This window comes from Rana temporaria, chromosome 1, assembly GCF_905171775.1.
Source record: "Rana temporaria chromosome 1, aRanTem1.1, whole genome shotgun sequence".
Taxonomy (NCBI): domain Eukaryota; kingdom Metazoa; phylum Chordata; class Amphibia; order Anura; family Ranidae; genus Rana; species Rana temporaria.
In genome coordinates this window covers 140,650,335-140,665,743 of record NC_053489.1, presented here as the reverse complement: position 1 = coordinate 140,665,743, position 15,409 = coordinate 140,650,335, and the positions used below count along the sequence as shown (strand labels likewise).

The following is a 15,409-nucleotide window of genomic DNA, read 5'->3' as shown; positions in this document are numbered from 1 at the left end:
GTGATTGTAAAACGATACTGAAATCTTAGATGGTGAAATGCTCTCGTTATTGATGATCTTTGAGTTTTGATTATCACGTGTTTGCCATACTGGCTATAGGACTCCTGGCTTTCAGTAGTCCTATCCGGTATGACCTTTAACATGGTCTTCACAAGTAAGTCAACCTTACAGCCGCAGGTTGTGACTCTCCTGAAAGCATGTGAGTACAGCGTTGCGTTCTCTTCTTTTTATAGTTATTTAAAATGTGTTTTTTATAATGCCTTTTAGATTGCTCTGATTCTTTGTACTTTGGTAAACCTTTTGAGGCTGATTCATAAAAAACTTACTCGGAGGAAATTAATGTTATTGCTTGGAGCAACCTAATTGGACTTCGTTTTTCCCCCAGTTCTGCCTTTTCTGAAGTCTTGGAAGGGATCCCTTTTTTAATTTTCCTCAATTAAGGATATTAAATGATGGGTTATGAGAATCTGCTATATTTTTCCTTTTTCTCCAGTTGGCATACACTGTGTAATGTTGCTTCTTTCATCCGCAGTAGGAGACACATGGGCTGTCGTATATCTTCCTCTTAGATTTATCGTTGCCCACCTGAGTTTATGTTTAATAAAATGATAATGGAGTGCAGTTGGTATCAGAAACATGTGCTGTTCTAGCCTTTTAAACTCTGCTTTCTGTTTTGCAGAGGAGTGGTTCAGACTCATAATTGATATGATGGAGTTAATTACACAAAGATTTTCTCCCTTTTTACTGCATTGCGCTCTAAGTTAATCTTCATCCATCATGTTTTTTCTGAGTTTTAACTGCAGACATTATTGATCATCCTTCAAGTTCCTGTCTATTTAAATTAAGTATTCTGTAGAAATGCTGCAGGTTTGTGTTCACGTCTACGCCGACAGGAAACCTTCGTAAAGGATGCAAGAGATGTATGAAACTTGTTTCTTTTGTTTTTTAGATAAATTATGTTGTTGGGAGGATGCTAATAGTAATGGAAAGGAATAGCTGGACAGCCGCACTCCAAAAATGTTGCCTTTATTTCTAAAACAGGACCACAAAGTACATGTCACAGCAGACAGGAGACCAGTTGACGTGTTTCACACTATTGTTAGTGCTTAATCATAGCTGTAGAACACTAAAGGTTTGTTTTTTATTAGATCAATTGATTGCTGTAAGCAAGAGCATTTAAATATCACTTACCTCATTTTTCCTTTTGACCTCCAAAATACAGTAATCCAGGTTTGAAAATGCCATTTCCTGTCTCTCCTCTTCTTGCTTTCCACCAGCATCTGAGCTGTTTTGCATGGTGGAAAGCAGAATGTGCTCACCCCCTCCTTATGACTACAGCCCTGCGTCAAGATGCTCTCTTATCCCTCACAGGCATGGAGGCTAAGTCTAATGGGAACTGTAGTTCCCATTAGGCCGTGATGTAGCAAGAATGAATGCGCACCGCAAACCAGGAAGTCAGTGAGAATAACGATTCAGGAGTGCTGGAGGTGAATAAAACAACTAGATTTCAACAGGTATCAAACTAGTTATAATGCAAAACATTACTTTTTACTTTATCAGCTACTGTCAGACTTTAATTTAAGAGGAAAATATTTTTGTCTTTACAACCCCTTTAAGCACTAAATGGTGTGAAACGCTTTGCTGGTCTCCTGTGACAGGTATTGTTGCATGCATTGCCAGCACATGTGGCTCCAGATCCGGTGAAGAGGTTCATCTTCTGCCTTGAGCGGTGACTCCCTTTCTCTATCTCTGTTCTAGGATGCTACTAGTAGTAGTAGGTCACATTCAGCTAGACTTGTTCTTTTATATAAAAGATGTTAAACCCATAATCCAAGTGACTTCTTTTGCTCAGCATACCCATTGGCTTGTTTATTTAAAGCACAGTGATTTGAATTAAGGTGACAGAGCTGCTCATGTATCTTTAAAGACCAACTTCTCTCCCCTGTACACTTTTTTTTTTTATCTTGTCCCCTCTGAGCGGTTTCTTTCCCCCATATAAGTCTATAGGATGCAAAAGCACCTTGATGCAGGTCAGGAGGTCGTCAACTGTAGGTCAAATCACAGAAGTATCTCAAACTGATCACACAAGCAAGCTGCATTTTTCAGACAAAAGCTGACTTTGTCGAAACAAGGCCAAAGCCGTCAACTCAAACCTACATACACCAAGCTCTTTTTGAACAAAATCAGATGCTGTTGTGTTTCATAGGCGTTATCCAAAAAGCAGGAAAATGGGGAACTTCACCAACGCACTTTAATATAGTGGCAATCTTGTCCTTTTTTCGCATAAAGTAACAAGCATCACAAGCCAACATTTCAGGATGTCCCGGGATTCTTGTTTTTCAAGACAGAGGGATCCTGGACCATATGTCTGTCATGCTTGTTAAGCTGGCCTTACATGGATGGAGAGTCATCCCATTCAGCATGGGCTGGCCGACATGCGATCCATGTATGGGCAGGCTGATTTATACCAAGTTTATCCATCGACTTTGGGACGAACCAGCCTGTCAGATTTTTTACATACGATTACTGCTGGCAGCAGAACACAATCGTACTGCGATAGACCTCCCCCCATCAACACAGTCAGCCCATGGTGGAAGGAAAGAAAATGGAATTATCTATGGACTGCCTTTATTTTGTTAAATGACAATATTAAAACTGTGATGGAACGCTTGGCACCCTGCTTGGGTATTTCCAGCAGACCAAGAGCTAATACCAACCCTTTTACTCCAAGCATTGTACACAGACAAGATGTTGAAGTAGAACCAAAGGAATGACTGTTGAACATAAATACAGGTTTTTATACATTTTAAATGTAGGTTAGTCACCACATGAACAATAAAATCAAATGTTACCCCAAACATCCCACACCGATTGGATAACGAGGTAGAGTTGACACAAGGCTAATCCCATAATGTAGGAACCTCCAAGATTTTGCCAGATTAGCCACCAGACAAACAATAGGTGACTCAATTAACAATGGGAATACACAACTAGGAGGCGCACGCAGTGGGAGAGGCATGCATAACATAAACCGTGATCCCACCCCACCTCAGACTGGCCGGCAACAGCCTACTACAGTCTGAGACAAAGTCATACAATGTTCCAGTAGTCTGAAAAGGTGGCATAGATTTCTTGAGGGATATTGTTCTAAATATTAATGTCCCAAGTGAAGGAGCTTCTCAAACCCAGTCTGCAGGAGGGCCACCATATTTCCTCTGACCATTAACCTGTACAAGATTAATATTGCCACCCATCCACTCCAGAAGGAAAGCTTTATTGTCCTTATTCAGAGAAGTAATCCAAGCCACGCTCTCAGCATCCATTACATGGTTGTCCATGATTAGTGGGTAGGAGGCTCGCCTCTAGTCTTCTTAAAAAGTCCTTGTCTTGGTTGGGTCTGTCACAATAACGATTTTAAGATGTGCTGGTGAATATCCCTTTTTATCTATAATTGTATGGTGGCACCATCGATCAGTTAACTACAGCACCCTGCATGAACTGTGGTCACACATATAAGGTGTGCAACAGATAAAGTACAAGTTTAGTCAAAATCTTAACGCTAGACCTACTCTCTGACACATTTTAAGCCTAATCTATCAATCCCTGTAAAGAGATTGCTGTACTTGCCTATTCTGCAGCTGCTCCAGTTCTGTCCCATGCTGAGCTGTCAGCGGCGGCTTCAGGAGAGGCAGCCGACAACGGAAGCCCAATAGTAACTCTATGGATGATGTAATTTCCCAGGCATTTCCCAACCACTGTTGATTGTCTCTCTCCTATACAACTCCTATGCAGGCTGGACTGGCTTCAAAAAAGGTAGGTATAGCGGGGGTTTTTTTCTGGGGGGGGGGGGGGGGGAGTTGTTCTTTACAGGGTTGGGTAGATTAGGTTTAGAATATGGCTGAAAGTAGGAGTAGCATTAGGTTTTGGCTGAGCTTTAGCATTAAAGGACGAGGACTCTTTGACTTTGACTTTGGTAATGGGTATTTGCAGGGCTTTTTTTGAGGGGGAACTTGGGGGAACTCAGTTCCACCACCTCTGGCTCGGGCCCTTTGGTGCCTGCTCAACACAATCACTTGTAAACACATAAGTCTGGTTTCTGTGTTTACAAATGACAGCTCTGCACTGTGTGTAACCCTCCTGAACTCTGCACTCTGTATGTAATGCAATCCTCGTATTTAATGCCCCTTTAAGACCCTTCTACTGTTTGTGAAATCTGAATGGGTCGTGGTTGAGTTCCTGCACCTATTTTCTGAGAAAAAAAGCACTGGGTATTTGTAGTGACTGGGGCACATGGCACCATGCAGATCATGGTAAAGTGAGATGTCACCAGGACTCTCTTGCCAATGTATACACTCCTTTTTATTAGTGCATTGTCACATCAAACAAATAAGTCAATGTTTAGGGGCTGCACAGGGTCCCTTTCTCAATGCAAAATAGAGACTCTGTATGTCCCTGAATTGTTGCTGTGTTTTTACTAACGTGACATTGCACGAATAAGTGAGTCTATATGTTTGTCATACTGCTGGTGACGTCTCATTGTTTTACTGCTCCACAATACAACTTTCCTATCGGATGCTAATTTAAATATCAACTACATTTTTGTCACTGCACAAATGCAGCATTTTTACAGTTCTTAAGTGACAATACAGTTACACTGCAGATAATCTTTTAGGATCGGGATGCTGCAAGACTTTACTTATCTAGCTGTTATGTTGTCATCAGAATGCAACATGTTCTGTGAATGGAGGAGGGGCGGTCCAGTCATTCATCCGCCATTCACAGAAAGCCTTTCATTTTGTGAAAACAATACGAGGAATTTTCTGAATGGAGAACAAGACAGAAAGGGGCGGGCAGATGTCTAGATTTCTTAAATGTGCTGCAATGGTGGAGCTGGGCAACTTAACCCCCCGCCGTGCTGGAAGTTCAGCAATGTGAATGGGGCTTGTTATCACAGCAGGGAACATTTCTATGTGAAGGAGCAATGGGCAGGATGTGGGATATACATTAGATAGAAGTAAAGTAACTAAATCTATATCCCAGAATATTATTTTTTTTTTTAACTAACCTCAGCTTTTAAGTGCACCTGTCAAAACCTTAAGGCTATAGCATTGCAAATTTTGAGTCTCAGCAGATTGAACGGATTACAGCAGCCTGGGATTTGGGCTTCGGGGAAACAGAAGAGAGCATGTAAAGGTATTTGCAGGTACAGCCCAGAGCCTGCAGTACAGTGCTGAAGCCTGTTCCACCCCCCTAGGGCACTGACAGGTGTGCTGGTGAGACTGTTGTGATCTAGGCTACAAGACGAATGTTCTTCTGTAATCGTGGAAATGTGATTCTCGTTAAACATACACTTTTAATTAATCACTACATTATGAGTCGGGTATGGTCTTGGTGCTGTAGACTCTGACCCCCCCCATGTATGTTTATTAGGTCAAAAGTGTTCTCTGGATGTTTATCGTCTCATAACACAGGGAGCAATCTCTATAATTACATGCATTGCTCCAAGCTTTATGTGCCATTTACCATCACATAATTTATGAGCTTTGCATTTTGTATCTACAATTTACTGTCCCATAAATGTAGCTGTATTGGATTTATCCATTTTTTTTTTTCCTAGTGCGTTCTTTGACTTAATCACATAGATCATTTCCAGTATGTGATGGTGAATTCTTGTGTACCACAATGTCGGGTTCTACATGCTTTTTCAGGAAATACTATTGTGGACAGTGAAGTCACGTAACCACTTGTGTGTGTATATATACGTCATTTACCTCCCGCCGTTTCCTGGTCGTTTACCGGAGCCGTCGGTTAAGGGGGGAAATGATTCGATCCCCTGGAGCAATGAGCAGGAAGTTGAGTGAGGGCAAGATGGCCCCCACTTGACTGTATGGCCTTGGAGGACCAGAGAGACGGCTGACGCCACTTCCGCTTTAATGCCGTTCGGCAGAGGTCCACCCTAAAAAAACATTTATACGTTAAAATTTTCTTTGAAATAAATAAAAAAAATTGAGAAAAAAGAAACCCCTGTTGCTAGGCAGTCTTCCTAATCTGCCTCTTCCTAGTCCGCAGTGCTGCTCTTTTGTGGCAAGCTCCCCCGTTGTCTTCTGTGTGTCCCAAAAGACGAAGGAGCCATTTGTAAAGCGCCGCGCGACAGGAAACAGGCAGTGAAGCCGCAAGGCTCCACTGCCTGTTTCCCTTCGTTAGGATGGCGGCGCCGGAATAAATACCATAGTTTATAAAATATTCATACCTAATTACACAAGGTACATGATTCTAATGTAGTTGATAAAAAAAAAAAGCTCATGATCGATTTAAACGCAAGTGCAAAAGCTCGACACTGTATAGCTGGGTGCTGAGGAGGGAGCCAGGAAGCTGGCTACCATGTCCTTAACCGATGAGGAGTCCTCTGTCTGTTATATAGCCATAGGGCGTGGCCATCAGATGAGGTCACCCAAAGAGCCCGCCCCCTGTGATGTCACAAGGGCGGCACTCTAGAGCCCCCCCCCCCACGTTGTGGGCATGCGGTCTGGTATGGTTCAGGGGGGGTGCGCTCGCTCGTCCCCTCTTTTCTGACCCCCCGGGCTGCATGCTCAGATAAGGCTCTAGTATAGATTTTGGGATTAATAATAATTTTCGCAATTATTATTTTTAAAGTGTGTGTGTGTGTGTGTGTGTGTGTGTATGTATATATATAGTGTGTGTGTATACATATATATATTATATATATCACAAATATGAAGCTGGAAAGGTGTGGCCTACTTTGGAAGCTCAGTAGATGGCTAAGTGACATGGCACTTTATTTTGTCCCTGGTTGACCTGTGTTCCAGTCACCATATGGTGGAAGAAAGACTGCGCCTGAAATAGTTATAATTGATCCCTTTGCTAAATGAACTGTCTCTATACACACATGATGGGAACAAATAGAGCATGCTGAGCCCACAGCCCCTTCCCTACAATCGTACACCTAATTGTTTCATAGATATTGCAGATAAGATTACTGTTTTCTTCCTAAAATCTTTGTATTCATTTTACTGCAGTGAACAGAATATGATTTTTGGCTTTACAAATAATCCTTAAATCTAGCTGATCCGCCATCTGTCCTCACAATTGATCATAATAAAATGTTTTGTGGCTTATGCAGACACAGATTTATGAGTCAGTCAATGCTAATATTTTTTTGGGTGGTGGAAGGAGATGATCATGTGCTATTGAGTTGAGTTGTGCTGCAACTTTGATGTGACCAAATTTGATTTGATGTAAAGGAAGGTCATGGTTGCAAGAGAAGAATGGTGAGAGGAGAACGTATGCAAAGAAATAAGACTGCAATTATCTAGAAGTATCTCTCTGTAGATTGTCATTACCAAATATTTCTAAAGGTGCCTTTTGTTGTAACTTTTAAGGGTGAAGTTGGTGTAACACACCCCTGACACACTGCACACCCAAGTAGGTGACACCCTATTTCTAGATTCAGCCCTTATTGCTGTTGCAATACAAATAAAAGCTACCACTCCAGGCGGACGTTACAGGGTCTGTTCTTGTGTGACATTTCAAATGGAAAAAGCCATCTTTTTCTTTTCTTTAAATAACTTTGTTACATTGGTAAGCTCCCGATATTAAATCCAAGCACGTTGCCTTCTGTTATACCCTTATGCCATACCCTGATCCTTCATCGCTGATGCGTTTCACCCCAGCCAGGGATTAATCATTTTATTTCCATGTCGCCTAACAGTGGACAGTGAAATATCGGTATAAAGATCACTGAAATCAAAGCCTAAAATCTAGACCAGGGGTGCCCAACCTTTTGAAGAGCAAGGCCACTTAAGCAACATGGTAACAAGTCGAGGGCCACAATGAGCAGAGCGGGCGGATGACAGGTCACGGCATAGCTATGGCCCTCCGATCCGCCCAGACGAACGTGTACCCGTGCTGTAGAGGAAGCATCGGCTTATGGGACTCTGCTCCGCAGCCGCTTTCTTCCTCTACCACCAGCTTCATTCACAACACTGATGCTGTGGTATGGCAGGTCGGCAACCTGCAATATGGGCTTGCCAACCCACCATTACAGAGCAGGATGTCGCGGGCCACATTAGAGGGCTCCGCGGGCCACATGTGGCCCGCGGGCCACTGGTTGGCCACCCCTGATCTAGACAGTGCTGGTTTTGGGAACGCCACATTGGTAGTGGTGGGCAGATTGCTTATAAACATATATTTAGACTCCCTTTTACTCCATGCACTCCATTTTTCCTAGGCTTTGATTCAGACAGGTTCACTTGGCTTCCTTAGAGGCTGTATAAAATGGAGTGGTATAGAGATATTTCCTTTTGTAACTGGCACAAGTATTTTCTACCGTTTAAACAGGCTGTCTTCTGGTGGTGATTTGGAATGTTTGCCAGCAAAGCTTGATTAATATGAAATAATTATAATTGGAGAGGGCATGATGAGGATGTGATTGTATACAAGCACCCAGCTACACTAATGCCTTGTACACACAATCGGTTTTTCTATCGGGATAAACTCAGATGGATTTTTCAGATGGAATTCCGTTCAAGCCGTCTTGCATACACACTGTCGCATCAAATTCGGACTGTCAAGAACGCGGTGACGTACAACACTACGACGAGCCGAGAAAAATCAAGTTCAATGCTTCCGAGCATGCGTCGACTTGATTCTGAGCATTCATCGTTTTTTCTCCGTCGGAGAACATGTTCTCTTTCTAAATTCTGACGGAAAAATCAGATGGGGCACACATCTGATGATAAAAAAAAATATTCCGTCTGACTTTTTCCATCAGAAATTCCGATCGTGTGTACAAGGCATTAAAGGAAAAAACATTTCACTACATACACAGCAATCAAACCAGCAGTATGCTACAATCTTTCTTTTCTTTTTTTTTTTCTTTTTTTTATTAGCATATTTTGCTTTTCCCTTCTACATAATCTAAATGAGGGGCTTCATAAGTCTTGTATTTGTGACAAGCTGTACATTTTCTGGTGAAAGGTGGAGAAGGCAATAATGATACAACATTTACCATTTTAAGGGGTATTTTCCTCCATCACCTGCATTGTCAATGTCGCCGCTATTAATATCCTATTAGATTTTCACACTAACCATCTACTTTATTTTCCATAAACTTTTAATTTCTCTGACTCCTACTAAAATAATCCACCTGTTTTCCTAGACCGATCCCCCTATTGAGTAGGATCAGACAAGTACAGGTATTTGTTTTCTGACCTCCATGTCTGTTGTATGTTTCCTCCATGAAAAAAATCAGACCAATGTAAGCCCTATTTGTGGGCATATGTGAGCGGGCTTGCATCTCCATATATTTACCTACCTCCGGTAATTACATTCCCCCCCCCCCTTTCGGTCCAACGGAACTGAATGAACCCAGAGGTGGGCGAATATAGGCAGATGTAAGTTTGTTTTGCTTTCTTTTTTAATCCATGTTACCACAGTTAAAATAAAAAAGACAGACTGCCTAAAGAAAAACTGCTTTAGGTCCCTTTCACACATGGACGGGATGAATAGCGGCGCTATACCGGCTGAAATGCCGCGGTATTCGGCCGCTAGTGGTGCAGTATTAACCCCCGCTAACGGCCAAAAAAGGGTTAATACCGCCGGCAATGTGCCTCTGCAGAGGTGCAGTGCTGGTGGTATTACCGCAGTGCCCATTGCTTTCAATGGGAAGGAGTGGTGAAGGAGCGGTAAACACACCGCTCCAAAGATGCTGCTGGCTGGACTTTTGGAGCGGTCCCACCAGCTCATCGCCTCAGTGTGAAAGCCCTCGGGCTTTCACATTGAGACTGCAGGGAAGGAGTTTTTCAGGCGGTATTTGGGCGCTTTTTTTTTAGCACTAAACCGCCTTAAAAACTCCTCAGTGTGAAAGGGGCCTTATGCATATCTAATCCGAAAAATAAAAATGTAATCTTGCAGCTTGCCAGTCTATAGATGTGATCACTGCATTTGTTTTTGTTTTTTAGACTGTTTTTCTTGGTTTTCCTGGTGATCCAGCAAAACTCCTCTTCTCTCTTTGGGCGACTACACTAACTTCGCCACTGCATCCATGGAGGAACAGAGTAGCCACCCTTGGACAGCAACATTGTCACTCTGTGGAGAGGGTAGTGTTAGATGGACTAGTAGATTTAGAAGGACTAAAACCTTGTACACATGATCGGACTTCTCCGTGGATTTTGGTCTGAAGGGCGTTGGTCGTGAACTTGTTCTGCATTAACACGACACAACATTTTCAGCCAACATTCACCAAGCCACGTCGTTTTTCAGCTCTTTACCGCCACCCTTTGGGCAACTTCTGCCTACAAAAAGAAACTATTGCAGGTAGGCGACAAAACATTATATACTGTATATCTGCTATTTCTGTGAGTGGAGTGGTTTACAAAATTGTACCCCTCTGTACATTTCGTTATTGATCACCATTTGTGTCATCGTGCTTAGGATCTCCAGTCACCTGGGTTTGTTGAGTTTTGTCATTCTGACCTAATTTTCAGAGTGCTATATTCTTTTCCACATTGATAACGGAGGAAATGGAGCTGCTCCGGGGGAGGTTTTGTTCTGCAGCGCTGCCAGGTTGTAAGTTTTAATGTGCTATCATGGGAACGTGTAGCTGGCAATTTATTTCCAAAAGAATGTGACATGACAAAGGAGCCCTTTCGCAGGTCTTGGCCAGGTCAGGCAAGTGTTAGCAGGGCCTTGTTTTCCGGCTTTTGAAAAAAACAAGAGACATAAAATTTAGTTTATCATCTTGGCTACTATGGAATAGTTTATACTTCTCTGAAGTGACCTGGAGAAAAACATCCTGTTTCATTCTCTAGATTTCTCTGTGACCAGAAGGAGAAACTCTTTAGCCACATCACTAGACTATAAATCACTCCCAACGTTCACATATTCCCTATACTTTTTAAAGTAGAGACACGCACACATATTTACAGTAACATAGAGGGTATGTTCCTAATCTTTACATACCATTGTTGGGACATTCAGGGTACTGGTATTTTGGTGGTGTGCTGAGGACTGCTGGACGTAGAGAAGATAGTCAAGGGCATGCAATTCTTCATAATATTATTTTTTTTATAGGGAAAGTATGATTTTCAATAAGTGTACATTTTGTTTTGTTATTGCTTTGTACCTATAGTCATGTTTATTTGACTTTACCAAAATATGCAAAAGCAAGCTTGTAAAATTGTGAATGTGTAATGCCGCGTACACACGATCGTTTTTCGGCATGAAAAAAAACTACGTTTTTCAGCATGTCCAAAAAACAAAGTTTTTCCAACTTCATCATTAAAAACGATGTTGCCCACACACAATTGTTTTTGAAAAATGATGAACAAAGCGCGGTGACGTACACCAAGTACGACGGCACTCTAAAGGGGAAGTTCTATTCGCCTTTGGGCTTCTTTTAGCTGATTCCTTGTTGGTAAAAGACGATTTGCACTTTTTTTTCCTGTTACAGCGTGATGAATGTGCTTAACCATTATGAATGGTAGTTTTACCTGAACGAGCGCTCCCGTCTCATAACTTGCTTCTGGGCATGCGCGGGTTTAAAACGTCGTTTTTTACCACACAGAAACCGAAAAACCATGTAAAGCCTACACACGATCATTTTAAATGACGTTTTTAAAAACGTTGTTTTTTTTTCATTGCCGGAAAATGATCGTGTGTACGCGGCATTAGATATACGTGTAGTTTAGCCAGCATTGGTACAGTACAGTGCATGTTAAGATCGGTTGATTAACTCATAAACTTGTATTGTGAGTTGACGTTCAGAAGACTTTCACTACAGAGCTGGATTTAGAATTTGTCAGTAAAATTGTGGTTGCTTCCTTGTACATGTACAATAGAAAAATAGCTGCGCAACTAATGTGAATACTATAGTAGTGTTAGTACAAAGTAAATTAAACAAATCTTTCACCCATACATGAGATGTTACATTCAGCACGCCGCCACCCTACGCCGTTTCGTCTCATAAGACTTAGTCCTGGGACACGAGCGGCGTACTGACTCACCGCAATTTATACCTAACAAACACAAATGGTACCGCCCCCATCTGAGCTCCCAGCATCCCTGAGGCTCTGATGGCCATCTTGGATAAGGGATATGTTCAAAAATATGTTTTTTCCTTGTACATGTGTAACTAAAAATTGTTAGACATAGAAACAAAGTTCCTAACGAGCATTATTTCATAATGGTAAGAATTGACGGAACAACTGATATCTTGTTTATCTAGAGGAGGCTTTCTTAGCCAGGGTTCCATGGAACTCTAGAGGTTGCTTGGGGTTCTCTGAGCTGTGGATTAGCCTCCTATTCTATGATGCCTGCATAGCTCTGGGGTCAACACCACTTGGCGGAGCTATCGGCATGACACCGCTGATCTTTGTAGCTGTCATAGAGGGGGCATTCTGACCAGTACTGCAAGGGGGTGTTCTTCCCATTGACCAGCTATGTAGAGAGGAATTATTCACATTAACTCAGTTCATTTTATTAAAGGTTCCTTGAGACCCAAAAATTATTTAAAGGATTCCTCTAGTGTAAAACATTTTAGAAAGGTGACCAAGAGCATCATTGTAAGTGTTAAATATTCTCTTTAAAACCGTTTGCTCGGGCAATTTTTTTTTTCATTTGTGCATTTTTTTTAATTTTTATTGTTTAAGCAATCCACACGTGGTGTTTCAGCCTTTCTGTTAACTATTCAGTTGATTTGATTGTGGTATGCCACCACATATGACATGATCATTTTTTGTTTTATTTTATAGATCTGGATACATAAATAAATACATACATTTCCTATTGCATACTCAGGACTTCATAAATATTGTAAACCATTGGAAGTACATTTTCTGGCCTTCAAGCCAGCTTGTTGACCCTCATAAGGTTACACAGAAATATTGAGAGAATCTTGTGGTGACATGTGGCTCTCTCCAGTGCCGTTTCCTCAACTCTTGCTCTCATCTATCCATGCCTTTGCATAACAATTCCTTCAAGCTTGCAGAAAGTGATGTCTTCAGCCAGTCATAGAGCACATTCCCAATGTAACAGGGAGACTAAGGCGGAAGGGCTCTGCTGAAACTAATCACTGAATGAATGAATGAATGAATGAAAAACTTATATAGCGCGGCACATGCGAACTGAATCGCCTCTGGGCGCTTGTTGTTCGTGTCTCATGACATCAAAAGAGCAGAGTTTTGATCTGTCTTCTGAAAGTCAGGTGGTCTTCCTCCAACCGAATGCTGGTTGGTAAAGCGTTCCATAGTCTAGGACCTTGAAAAGCAAACCTTCTTTCTCCTTTGGACTTGTATTTGGTTTTTGGAACCTTGACCAGATTTTGGTCGCTGGATCGCAGAACGCGATTAGAATTGTGAGGTTCTATCTTGTCGCAAAGATATTGCGGAGCCTTCCCATGGATGCACTTATGTGTCAGGCAGAGTGCTTTAAATGCAATTCTGTCTTTTACTGGCAGCCAATGAAGGGTTCTCAGCGAAGGTGAGATTGATTCCCATGTTTTTTTCCCAGTCACAAGTCTGGCGGCCGTATTCTGAACGACTTGCAGACGAGCGATTTGGTACTTTGGGAGCCCGAGGTAAAGGGCATTTGCATAGTCCAGTCTGGAATTCACGATTGTTCCCACCACGACTGCTACGTCTTCTATGGGGATAAATGGAATAAGTCTGTGTAGTAGGCGCAACAAATGGTGCGATCCGCTGACTACTGACCCTATTTGTGCGTCCATTGTCATGAAGGTGTCAAAAATTACTCCTAGACTTTTGACTTTGGAGCTAGGGGCGATGATTTGGCCCAGAATGGGCGGCGGTGTCCAGGTTGTTGCCAGTTGACTCTTTCGGCTGGCGTGAAACATAAGAAGTTCTGTTTTGGAACTGTTGAGTTTAAGATAATTCTTAGTCATCCAGTTTTCTATCGAAGAGAGACATTTCTCTAAACTGAGATGATGATCCTTTTTGTTGCAGATGCGAAAATACAGTTGCGTATCGTCTGCATAAGAGTGATAAAGTAGTTCTTGGCTACTGATAATATCAAAGAGAGGGCGAAGATAGATGTTGAACAGCACCGGTGACGGGGGATCCTTGGGGGACTCCACATGGCACCGTGCGTTTTTCCGACGTGAAAGATCCCAGTTTCACTGTTTGTGATCGGTTTTCAAGAAAAGAGGAAAACCATGGTAAATCACCTTCTGCGACTCTGGCTACCTCGGCCAGTCGCATCAGTAACATTTTGTGGTCTACTGTGTCAAAGGCTGCGCTTAGGTCCAGCAGAACCAGGAGACAGTCTTGATGAAGAAATCCGATAGTTCATTACAGAACTCTTGGGTGTCTGAATTGGGGACTTCAAGACATCCCGGATTCATGGTCTGGGTGACCATCTTGAAAAGTTCTCGGGGGCGGTTCATGGCGCTGTTAATCACCATAGAAAAATGATGTTTCTTGGCTTTGAAGATTTATTTATGATATCGTGTTGTTGTTGCCTTGTAGATGATGAGGTGATCTTCTGAAGGGCTTCTTTTCCAGGCGGCTTCCGCCCTTCTGCGCTCTTGCTTCAGTACGGACAGCTGGTTGGTGAACCAGCCGGACTTTTTTTTCCGGATGCGGACTTTGCGTTTCGGTGCTACTAAGTCGGCTGACTGTAGCAGAGCTGAATTTATGGCATCCAGTGTATCTGAGGCTGCTAACTGAGGATGAATAGTTTCGATTCGGTTTCTCAAGGTAGATTTGAAGAGTTCCGAATGGAGCTTCTTCTGAGATCTAGCCCAGTGTATTGTCACCGGCTTGGGTGCTTTTATCACTGGGGGAATTTTGGAAATTATGAAACTAATTGCATGGTGGTCTGTCCATGGCAATGGTTCATTTTCCAAAATGCTTATTTTCAGATTTTGTCTGAAGATTAGGTCGAGTGTGTGACCTGAAACATGTGTTGGCCCGCATATAAGTTGCTGTAGCCCTAATCCTTCCAGGTGACCAATACAGGCGTCCGCAATGGGATCCTGTGAGGAGTTGGCCCACAGATTGAAGTCCCCGAGCAGCAAAAGGTGTTTGCTGTTAAGGGTATAAGTGGATATAAACTCCGTTAATGATGGTAGAAGCTGCGATTTAGGCCCGGGTGGCCTATAGCAGAGGAGAACGTGAACAGTCTCCTAGGGGTTAGTTTGAAGTTGAAGAGTAAGGGTTTCCATAAATGGAAGGGGATTTTGAAGGGCTGGCTTAGTGATTGCAATATGAATCTTGTGGATCACCGCCAGGCCTCCTCCTCTTTGCCCTTTTCTGTTTTGCGTTATAATGCGATAGTTTTCTGGTACCAATTCTTCAAGAATGGTGTTGCAGTCGTCTGAAAGCCAGCTTTCTGTAATAAAGAGGCAGTCTAGATCGTTGTGTAGTAAGAAATC

The 15,409-nt window shown here is 42.4% G+C and overlaps 1 protein-coding gene across 3 annotated transcripts in view; it reads left to right on the top strand.

Moving 5' to 3' along the window:
* MCC (MCC regulator of WNT signaling pathway) overlaps window positions 1-15,409 on the top strand; it is a 415,517-nt gene that overhangs the window by 193,535 nt on the left and 206,573 nt on the right. The gene's annotated exons all lie outside the window — the stretch shown is intronic.